Below are 11,045 nucleotides of genomic sequence, written 5' to 3'. Positions count from 1 at the left end.
TGGCCAAGTTCCTCCCCCAACTGAGCCTTGGTTTCTCCATCTGTGCCACGTGGAGTTGAGGTGATGTCCGAGGCCCCTCCTCTCCTGATGCTGTGAAACCCACGGTGGGGTCTGACTCCTGCCCACCTCCCTGGAGGCTTCAGATATACTGACCTTGTTTTGCCTCCTTGAATTTGCTGACTCCCCCTACCCCAGGGCCTTTGCACAGGCTCTCCCCTCCCCTTACCGCACTTCACTTGATTTACTCTAACATCCTTATAACTCCCAGCTCAGTCATCATCTCCTGAACACTGCCCCCCTCCTCTAAATTCAAGCCCTGCTGTCATTCATTTTTATTGCGTCCTTGGTCTCTCCTTTGCATTGCTTTGAGATACTTAACCACCTATGCATTTCACATTTAGGTGGTTTTTTGACTGCTATCTCCCTCTCTTCAGATTGCGAATTATACAAGGAGAGGGACTGGATCTGTCTTAGTCCTGACCATGTTCCCAGTGCCCAGCGCAGGGCCTGGCAGAACAGATGCTCAACAAATAGCTGTTGAATGAATGGCTGATTGAACTTCCCATTCTTTGGGGGCAATTGGGGAAGTAAAGGGCCCCCTCGGCTCCCCAAAGGTCTTCTCTCCGGGCACCCACGTGGAGCAGAGCCAGACTTGGGGAGGAGAAGAGGGGAGGCTTTTGAGGACCCAGCGTGTTCCCTCTCTTCCGACAACCGGTTCTGCCTTCAGAGGTGGGCTGGCAGGTGCATTGGGACCCCCGATGGGTGCGTGCTGTTTGCAGTGCACACCTGCACCTCTGCTCTCCCAGCCGTCCCCAGCGCTCGAGAAGGGCAGGTAGTGTCAGCTCCATTTCCTCAGACAAGGAGGGCAACCCCGAGAGGCATGCCTGCTGGAGGAAGGTCACACAACACGTGCATGGCATGTGCTGGGTTAGGACCCCAGGATTGAAACAGCTGGAAGGGTTTTCTAATCTCCATGTAACAGAGGAGGAGACTGAGGCATAGGGGGAAGAGATTGGCCCTAGGTCCCTCCAGAAGTCAGCAGTGAGATGTGGATGGGAACCTGTGGTTCTTGAACTCCTAGACCTTTCTCCCGCTGGGATGGGGGAGAGGACCCCTGGGTTCGATCCCAGGATTGCCCTGTGCCTTTGGGCGAAGATCACACCACGGGACACACTCTGGGAGAGGATAGCTCCGGGAGGGAGTGCCCTGAGGGTCTGAGGAGCTGCAGAACAGCACCAGGCCAAGTGGGTTTGAATCCCAGCTCTACCACTCACCAGGTGTGTGAATTTGAGTGGACCACTTTACTTCTCTGTGCCTCAGTTTCCTCCTCCGTAAAATGTAGAAAATCCAGTTTGAGTAAGTAGAACAAAGGGACAGAAATATTCCTTGAACTAATAGTTTATGGCACCATTCTCAGCACCGGACATCCAGGAGTGATAGAACAGACGTGGTCTCTGTCCCTCATGGACTCCACACCTAGAAAGAAAGACAGAAGCTAACACAAAAACGTTCCTATAAAGATGATCAGTGATCATTGCAGTCTGTAACAAATTCTGTCAGGAATCTAAGCCAGAGTGACAGCATAAAATGGGACATGGTGGGTGCTGAGGGTTTAAACAGAAGGTCAGGGAGGGCCTCTCTGAGGAGGTGGCACCTGACTGGTAAGAAGCCAGCTGTGCAAAGTCTGGGAGAAGCGAGTACCAGGGAGAGGCACAGCAAGTACAAAGGCCCTGAGGCTGGGGCAAAGTTGAACTCAGGCCAGAGCTGCTGAAGGGTAAAACGAGACTGGAAAAGTGGGCTGGGGCCAGGCCAGACAGGGGTTCTGGGGGCCAAGGCAAGGAGTTGGATTGGAGAAGTCTAGAAATAATCTGATTTAGGTTCTTAAGAGATCCTTCTGGCTGTCAGGGCTGACTGGCCTGCAGGAGAGTGGGATGGAAATGGGGGACCCAAGGTGGGGGGCAAGCTGATGCCTTGTGCCCAAGCCTGGACCCTCCCCAGACTTACAGACCTGCCCACCCACCTGCCAAGTCGACCTACCACTCAGACAGCCGATGGGCATCTCAACAGAACGTGTCAGCAACCCAAGCTCCTGGTTTCCCCCCAAGCCTGTTCCTCCTGCTGCCTTCCACATCTCAGAAAGTGCGACCCTTCTTCCAGGGGTACAGGCCAAACACCTTGAAGTCATCCTTGGCCCCTCGCCTTTCTCACCCCCTACATCTGATCTATCAGCAAACACTTTTGGTTTCACCTTCAAAATATAACCAGAATCTGACCACATCTCACCACCCTCCATTCCATGCCACCACCAGGATTGTCACACCAGCCCGTTCCATGCTCTGCTTGAGAGGGATTTGGCTAAAATCAGATCACGTCCTCCCCCTGCTCTGAAGCCTCCCGTGGCTCCCCATCTCCCTCGGCAGAAAGCCCTAGCCATGGCTCTCAAGGCCGTCTTGATCTGGCCTCCCTTGTCCCCATCTGGTCCTCTGCCCCCCCGCCTCTTGCCCTTGCTCCCTCGGCTGCAACACACTCTCCTTCCTGCCGTTCTTCAAATTCCTCCTGGGTGTCCTTGCCTCAGGGGATTTGCACATGCTGTTCCCTCTGCCTGGAACACCCTTCCACAGATGTCTGCAGGGCCGGCTCCAACACCTCCTTCATGTCAGCCACGTCCCCTTCTCGCTTCTCCTGAACATCCTATTTAAAATTGCAAGCCCCTCCTCCCATCGCACACATCCCTTCTCAGCTTCATTTTCTCCCTAATTTGCATCACTTTCGAATATACTATTTAATCGACTTATTCATGCCGTTTATCCTTAGCCTTCCCTTCCCCTTCTCACCCTCCACTAGGATTTCAGCTTTCGGAGGGCAGCGCTCTTGGAATCGCCAGTGCCGAGATCAGCCCCTGGTGCGTGCTAGATGCTCAGTGACGATGTGCTGCTAAACTCAGTGGAACCTTGCATGATTCTCAAAGCAGCTCTTGGCAGGAGGTCACCTTAGTCTCTGATCACAAAGAAGGAAACTAAGGTCCAGGAAGGGAAACTATTTGCTTGAGGTCAGGAGGTCGCGATGCAGTGGGGCCAGGACTAGGACCCCGACCCGGACTTCCCACCCTGTGGGGCCCAGGCTGGGGGTGGGCTGGGCACAGCAGCTGGGAGCTGGCATGCAGCGGGGAGCCGGGAGGAGGCTGGCAGGGCAGCAGCACCCATCGGCCCCGCTGTGGTCATCCCCGCCCCAAGGAGCCAGGGTGGGTCCGGCTGGAAGAAGTGGCAGCCCCAGCAGATCCACCCACTCCCGGGCAGTGGTGTAAGAGGGGCATTGGGAAAGGCCCGGGGGCGCCGGTCCATTTTACAGTTGCCCTGTACTTGGAGCCCGAACGGCCATGGGGGAGAAAGGAAGTCAGCGGGATCCAAAATAGGCCTGTGTTTTGGGAAGTGAAACTGGGTGCTGGGGACACTTGGCCTGAGGAAGACCTGGGCCTCCCAGGTTGAGGCTGATGGGGTGGAGGGTCTTCCCTGGCCTCATTAGTCTGGGGACGGTGGCTTGCCAGGGCCTAGGGAATGGGTTCAGATACCTGTCATAAAGCATGTGACCCTGGGGTCACTTCAGGGCTCATTTGTAAAATGGGGTGATGTCTGCATGTTTTGGGGAGCTGGGAAGATATGATGAGACGATGTCCCAAAGCCCATGGCTGTTGCTCAAAAACGGTAACAGCTACTTTTGCTCTCTAGTTCCATCTCAGCTGCCTCCTCCAGGAAGCCTCCCAAGATTGGAATCCCATCTGAGTCTTCTTGGTGTCCCCAGGGCCCAGAACAGGGAGGCACTGAACAGGGGAACTGTGGGCAGAGGTAGTTGTACCTTCTTGAGGATCTGGTGTCTGCACCCTGAGAGCCAGCTCTTCAGGGGGCAGGGGGGTCACGGCGTGGGCTGGAATTGTGGCAAGAGAAGAGCTCTGAGGGTAGGTGAGCTATGTTTCCTCTCAACCTCAGACTGCTGATGTGTAAAATAAGGACACTCAGAAAATGGGACCCCCGGCTTCTCTGTCCCAGACCAGTAAAGCACAGGTCACCCGAGATGCCAGGCTGGGGCGAGCCTGGGGCAGGAGGGACCCTTCCGACCATGGTTACTGCACTCTCCGCCTGCTCCTGCCCCGTGGGAAGCAGGCCTCCCCAGGCGTAGCTGAGCACGTGCTGGCTCGTGGGATCAAGAAGTGCCAAATGCTGGCACACCAGGCCGCGGGGGGACCTTACCTCAACCTGTTCACACAGCATGTTAGAGCACAGCTGGTCGGGGGCCTGTCCCTGCTGACTCAGCCCCAGCACTCACTCGTGCCACCTACCCGGGTCACTCAGAGTGTATGTGGGGGTGGGGGGGGATGGGTGTGTCCTAAGTTTCTAGAGCTCCCAAAAGTGAGGACAGGACACCTGCCCTATAGACACAGCCCTCAGGCTCACCCAGGGCCTCTCCCCTCCCTCACAGGCCCCCTCTTAGAGTTTCCTAAGGCCCCTGGGGTCCCCTGAAGGCTAAGTCTTCAACTCCGGAGCTGAGGCTCCTCCAGAAGGGCCCCGAAGGCTCCATGTGGCCCGAGCACACCACCAGGCCGGCTCCCGGACAAGCCGGCTGCTCGAGCACGTGTTTGTGTGGAAGTCCCACTGCCCATCCGACCAGACAGACTTGGAATAATGAGGACAAGCTCCTTAGGTGGCATTTACTGGGTGCTGAACCCCATTCCAAAAGCTTTATCTACGTCATCCCGTTTGAGCTTCATGATGGCTCAGTGAGGTCGGCCCTATGATTAGCCCCATTTTGCAAATGGGAAAATTTGTGCTCATCCCAGACTGAGCTCAGTGTCTTCCCTTCAAAACCTGCTCCTCCTCTCAGTTCCCAGTCCAGGGAGTGGCACCTCCAACCCCCCAGACAGCCGCTTTTGACACCTCCTACTACCTCTCCTCCCACATCTAGCCATGTCTTGTCAAATTGACCTCCTGACTTGGCCACCAACCTGCCTGTGACCTGAGACTAGTAGCTGACCCTCTCTAGACCTTATTTGTCAAGCAAGGTATCAGCCCAGGCTGAGAAGTGCCCTCGGTAGAGATGCCAAGATTCACTGTTACTGCCCAGCTGTGTGACCTTGGGCAGGAGAACCAACCTCTCTGGGCTGCAGTTTCCCCAGCAGTAAAGAAGGGATAATAACACTCACCTCCTAGGCTGTGGCAAGGATGCAGTGACCCCTTCTCTTCTCGCCCACCCTAAGACGTTTCTCCAGCAGCTCTCCCTGCTCTCAGAACTCATCAATGTTTCTCACTCTGCCAGATCAATCCTAACCATGTACAAACTGCTAGTTCTTATTCATCTTAAAAAGACACTTCTCTAAGCCCATATCCTCCTCTAGCTGCTGCCCCATTTCTCTCCGGCCTTTTACAGAAAAACTCCTTGAAATGTTACTTCTCCTGCTGTCTCCAATTTCTCTTCTCTCTTGAGCCCACTCCATTTTGGCTCTCCCCCCACCCTCCCCATGAAACCAAGGTCCCCTGCAATGCTAAATCCAAGGGCCATCTCTCTCTCTCAGCCAACACGACAAGCAAGCTCACTGCCTTTCCCTCTCTACGTGGGACATGACTTCCTGGCATCGTGGGACAGAAATCCTAGAATGAGCTGGGACTCAGCATCAAGGGATTAAGAAAACCTTCTCAACTGAAAGGGGGAAGAGAGAAATGAGACAAAATGTAAGTGTCAATGGCTGAGAGATTCCAAACAGAGTCGAGAGGTTATCCAGGAGTTATTCTTAAGCATTAAGTAGATATCACCTTGCTATTCAAGATGTAATGGAGAGGCTGGAGGGAACTGCCTGAAAATGTAGAGCTGTGTTCCAGTAGCCATGTTTCTTGAAGGTGATTGTATAATGATATGGCTTTCACAATGTGACTGTGTGATTGTGAAAACCTTGTGTCTGATGCTCCTTTTATCTACAGTACAGACAGATGTGTAAAGCATAGGAATTAAAAATAAATAACTAATGGAGGAACAAATGTTAAAATAAATTTAGTAGCTTGAAATGCTAGTGATCAATGAAAGGGAGTGGTAAGGGATATAGAAAAAGATAGGGGAAACAAAGGCTAAATTATATAGGGTAGATGGAAATGCGAGCAGTCAGTGAGAAGGAGGGAAGGGGTATGGTATGTGTGAGGTTTTTTTTTTCTGTTTTCTTTTTCTGAATTGATGCAAATGTTCTAAGAAATGATCATGGTGATGAATATACAACTATGTGATGATATTGTGAATTACTGATTATATACCAAGAATGGAATGATCGTATGGTAAGAATGTTTGTGTTTGTATGTTGTTTTTATTTTTAAAAAATTAAAAGATTAAAAAAAAGAGAGAAGAAAAGAAAAGCAAAAGGAGGCAGCAACAACAAAAATTCAAGGGCCAGCCCTCGGTCCTGTCCTTAACCCACTGGCAGTTTCCAACGCCGTTAGCTGGCTGGGGCCCCCTCAGGTGCCTTCTTCCCCCGGCCATCAGCAGAACCTTCTGGTTTACCTGGTTCCATCTGACTGCTGGGACTTGCCCTTTGATCTGCCCCACCTTTCTCATCCCGTGATGGCAACTCCATTCTTTCCACAGCTCAGGCCAAAGAAAGTGGTTACATCTGAGCTCTGCTCCTCTCCCTCCCACATCCAATCCGTCAGCGTGTCCAGCCAGCTCTAACTATAAGCCCACGCCGCAGCGCCATCCCCTCGGCCTCCCTCGGGCCGGCCTCCACCTTCCCTGGAGCTCCCTCCAGCCCCATCCCTGTTCTCCAGCATCAGACCCTAGAGAACTTGCAGGCCCTGCCCCGCCCTGGCCACTCCCGCCTGCGTCCCACCCCTCCCTGTCCAGCCCTCCCCTGGTTCCTCACCAGGAGTGTCAGGCCCACTGCCGCCTCGGGGTGTCTGCCTTCTGGAATGTTCTTCCCCCACAGCTGGCCCCACGTCCTGCGTTCTAGGTCTTCATGCAAAAGTCTCCTTCTGGGGAGGCCTTCCCGGGTGGCCTAGCCAAACTTCCAACCTGCTGCCGACACCTCGTGTTTTCTCCTTAGCACCCCCACTTCTCACATCCCCTTGGGTGATTTAGTGATCCCTCCCCCAGGCAGGATTTCTGCCCTGCATTGGTGCCCCGTCCTGGCCTGAGCATCTGGTAGGTGAGCAGGCGGATGGGGCAATGGATGGATGGGCGGACGCGCAGGGCTGGCCCCGAGTCTGAGGACCTCGGCCTTCTCCGGCCCCAGGTACCCTGCGGACCTTCCTGGTGGCCCTTCCGCTCTGGCCAGAGCCTTGCCTCTGCTTCTAACTCATCTGCCTGCCTCCCATCCCTCTCTTGGCCCCACCCAGAGCCACCTCCGCTCTCCACAATGGACAGGACAGATGCCAGAGGGGTCTTTTAGAACCCTTGACCCTGCCATGCCCCCCTCCAAGCCCTTCCAATGCCCAAGATGGCATGCAAGGCCCCTGCAGACCAGGGCGGCTGCTCCCGTCTCTTCCTCACCTGCCCCGTCTCGCCACCATCTGACCCCACAGAACGCTGCCCGTCTCTCCAGGTGCCCTGTGTTCCACGACACGTTGGCTCCCAGGCTCCCGGCTACAGTGGGTGTGTTTCCTGCAGGCCCACTGCATGCAGGCCCCATGCGAGCAGCTCTGTGCGCATCCCACAATCCTCCAAGCACCCACCAGGAAAATGCCAGGCTCTTGGAAGCACCTACTATGCGCTGGGCACCATACCGAAGACACACCTAGTGCTGCCTGCTGGAGGCACGTTCTCATGGCAGGGGCAAAAATACCTCCTGCCTGCCCCTTCTCCCCCAGAACCCTGGACCCCTGCCTCTTGCGTCTTCAGGTCTCTGCTCAGACGTCCCCTGCTCTGCGCAGCCTCCCCTGACCACCGAGATTCACACTACCACCTGTCCGCAAATATCCCCACCCCTCTGCTCTGCTTTGTTTTGTTGTCCGCCTCGCCCACCTGACATGCCCTCTGGGAAGCAGAGGCCAGGGCCTGTCTGATTGTCTCTTCTGTCCCCGGCTCTATCCCGGGCACCTAGGGCAGTGCCAGGCACACGGTAAGTGCTGAATAAATGAATGAGCGCTGTGAGTGCTTTGGATAGTAAAGCAGGCTAAAGAGATGCAAAGTGATAGGGCGGCGGCCCCAGGAGGCGGTGGCGTTTGAACAGAGACTCGGGAACTCAAAGGGCGGAGCGTTGGAGGGAGAGCGATCCAGAGAGGAGCAGCCGTTGCAAAGGCCCCCAGATAGGCCTGAGCTGGGGGTTTTCACAAACCAACAAGTGAGGCCAGAGTTGAGTGAATAGGGAAGAGCCGAGAGAGGCAGGGGTTGGAAATGGGGTGTATGTGTGGGGTGGGGGTGGGGGGATCTTACTAAGCCTTTTTCCAGGAGGGTAAACTGAGGCCTAGGGAAGCATAACGACTTGACCAAGGCCCCCAAACCAGGAGGTGGAAGAGGAGGGGCTGGGCTGGAGTCTGCTGGGATTTGGGGCTGGAGACTTGGGGGTGCCCCACCCCCTCCGGCCACTCTCCCAGGCTCACCCAGGCTCTGCTTATTAATCACTCACCCAGCTGGGGCCCTGCTCAGTCAGGAGCCTCTGGAAACTGGCTCAGCCCACTAGCCATGGGGCAAAGCCCAGGGAGCTGGGGCCCCTGCGAGCCAGTGTTCCCTGCGCCCTTGGCTGAGCCACTGGCCCTTGGGGGAGGCCCTATTTGCTGGAGTCAGGCTGACCGGCTGGGACAGGAGATGTCGCCACTGGAATCAGCCAACGACCCGGGACCAAGTGTGAGTCAGACCAGGTCGCCCCCTGCTCAGACTGTTTGCGCAGGGAGAATGAAATGCAAACTCTGCAGGGCCCTCGAGGGGCGCCGCATGATGGGCCAATGCTGGGACCCCAACTTCTGCCCTGCTGCTCCCTCTGCGTTCACCACCCAGGCTTCCTCGCCGTCCCCCAGATGGCCGAGCACATCCGCCCCATCCATGGCCTTTGCCACCCTGCCCACCCCCCAACCCCACTCTCTCTGCCAGGATGCTTGACCCCAACCCTCGCATGGCAGGCTCCAGCTCAGCCCAAATGTCACCACAGCGGGGGCATTTCCAACTACCCTACCCTCTCTCAAGGAGGCTAACCCACCACCTTGCCCTTTCAGGCTCCTTTGTGGCCTGGAACAAAACTGACCACCACCCAATGCTTGTTTACCTGATATGGTCAGCACCCTCCCCCCACAGGCATGAGCCCTCCATGGAGTCTCCTCAGGGCCTCACGCATAGAAGGGAATCCGTAAATATTTGTGGGACAAGAGCATGTGAGCCCAGCCCCCTCCTTATACTGAGGCAGCAACTGAGATTCAGAGAGGGCTAGTCACTTGCCCAAGGTCACAGAGGAAAGAGAGGCAGAGGCAAGGCCAGAGCCTGGCGTGGCTCACCTGACTCTCCGTCCTGCTTCAGTCTGCTCTTCAACCTGCCCCAGAACTCGTACTCGGGGCTCAGCCAGTCTCCCTCCAGCCATTCAGACACTACCTCCACCACTCACCACTGTCTTTTAGTTCTGGGGAGAAGGAAGAAATGGGTTGCATGGGTGGAAGGGGACAAGCAGAGAAGAGCAAGCACCAGAGATAAAGGGGTCCTCGGGAGTTACCTCGAGGCCCAGAGAGGTTGGGTGCTTGGCCTGGGGCCTTGAGGCCCACCGTCCGGCTGTGCCCTTGCCTGCCTGGGCTGGAAGGGGTTAAATTTTGTGCTTGGCTCCTGGCTCACTGTGGACCCTGGCTGGGACAGAACATCTGTCTGTTGCTATGGTTGCCGTACACTTGAAGGGGACGGCTGGATAATTATGGCAAACGCCGCCAAGCAAGTGAGCGGGCTGCCCGGAAGCAGCTCAGGACCCTCGCCCACCCACTGTAGGGGCAGACCACCGACCCTGCTCTGGGGCGTTCCCAGTGGGACCCTGTCCCTAGGCTGTAGCTCCTGGGACGATGGAGGGGAGTCAGCCTGAGCCTGCTGGCCTTTGCATGATAAATGGGCCTGCCACGGAGCTCCTGGGAGACTCTGGGAAAAAGCAGACACTGGCAGCCTCGGGCACCAGTGCTGACAGGCAGTGGGCCTGCGGGCATGGGTGGTGGGCACTGATAATGCCCCAGTGCCTCCGTGTCCTCTTCCCAGGGTGGAGCCCTGTCTTCTGTCCCTGGCCCTACGGGTCCCTGGAACCCAAGTGGCAGCAGGTGGACAGTCTGGCTGTCTGGTCTTGGCCTCTTGGCCCTGCCCACTCACTGGACCGTGAGTTGGCCCATGGGTCCACCCAAGTCTCAGTTTCCTCATCTGCCCCTGGAGACCGAGAACAGCTCCCTGACAGAGCTGATGGAGGTCTTCATGGGGTGAGGCCCAGGACAAGAGTGGCTTTGGGGCAGGAAAGGGTTGTCTGGCCTTGCTCGTCACGCAGCTGGGTGAACCTCCAGCTGTCAGGTGCATGTATAGCCTGCAAAGTGAGGGCCTCTGGAAGGGCTGGGAGTCAGTCAGCACAGGGGCCAAGGGCTTTATTTGTCCTTGGATCTGCCCCCTGCACAGCCAAGCTGTGGGCAGGGCTGAGGGGCTCGCTCTTGGGAGGCCATACTCCCTCCCACCTCTAGGCAGGGAGCGCAGCTGCCTGGAGGCTCTGGGCGGATGCCCAGCCCGGCTGACCCCAGAGGCCAGAGTGATGCCAGCTTCTGTGAGACAGAGACCAGGCGTCCTCCCCAAGGTCACCCTCACAGGTGCTCGGCTCCTCCCCAGACTTCTGCCCCCTCCTCCCAGCACCCTCTCCCCCTAACCCCTCCCCACCCATCTGCCACCTCACTGGCAATTGCAATTGTAATAATAGCCCCCTTGTGTCAGGGGCTGAGCTCCCTCATTCACTCCTTCCAGCAAATGAGGCAGGGGTCTTCTCTAATGCTGTCTTCAGATGGGTGAAACTGAGGCCCAGAGCAGTGAAGGGATCTCCCTGAGCTCACCTGCCCAGTAGCAGGGTAGCACAGAAGCTCGTAACG

At 56.3% G+C, this 11,045-nt stretch overlaps 1 long non-coding RNA gene across 1 annotated transcript; it reads right to left on the bottom strand.

Annotated features, from left to right (window-relative positions):
- Window positions 1–1,317: 1,317 nt before the first annotated feature.
- LOC143683723 (uncharacterized) lies at window positions 1,318–10,781 on the bottom strand. Its single transcript, XR_013175626.1, has 3 exons — window positions 10,644–10,781; window positions 9,453–9,574; window positions 1,318–1,476 (listed from the first exon to the last, which is right to left on the bottom strand). It is a non-coding gene; the product is annotated as an uncharacterized LOC143683723 (long non-coding RNA).
- Window positions 10,782–11,045: the final 264 nt, after the last annotated feature.

This window comes from Tamandua tetradactyla, chromosome 1 (genome assembly GCF_023851605.1).
Source record: "Tamandua tetradactyla isolate mTamTet1 chromosome 1, mTamTet1.pri, whole genome shotgun sequence".
Classification (NCBI taxonomy): domain Eukaryota; kingdom Metazoa; phylum Chordata; class Mammalia; order Pilosa; family Myrmecophagidae; genus Tamandua; species Tamandua tetradactyla.
Note: the sequence above shows the minus strand (reverse complement) of the source record. Positions and strands in the feature narration are given on the sequence as shown.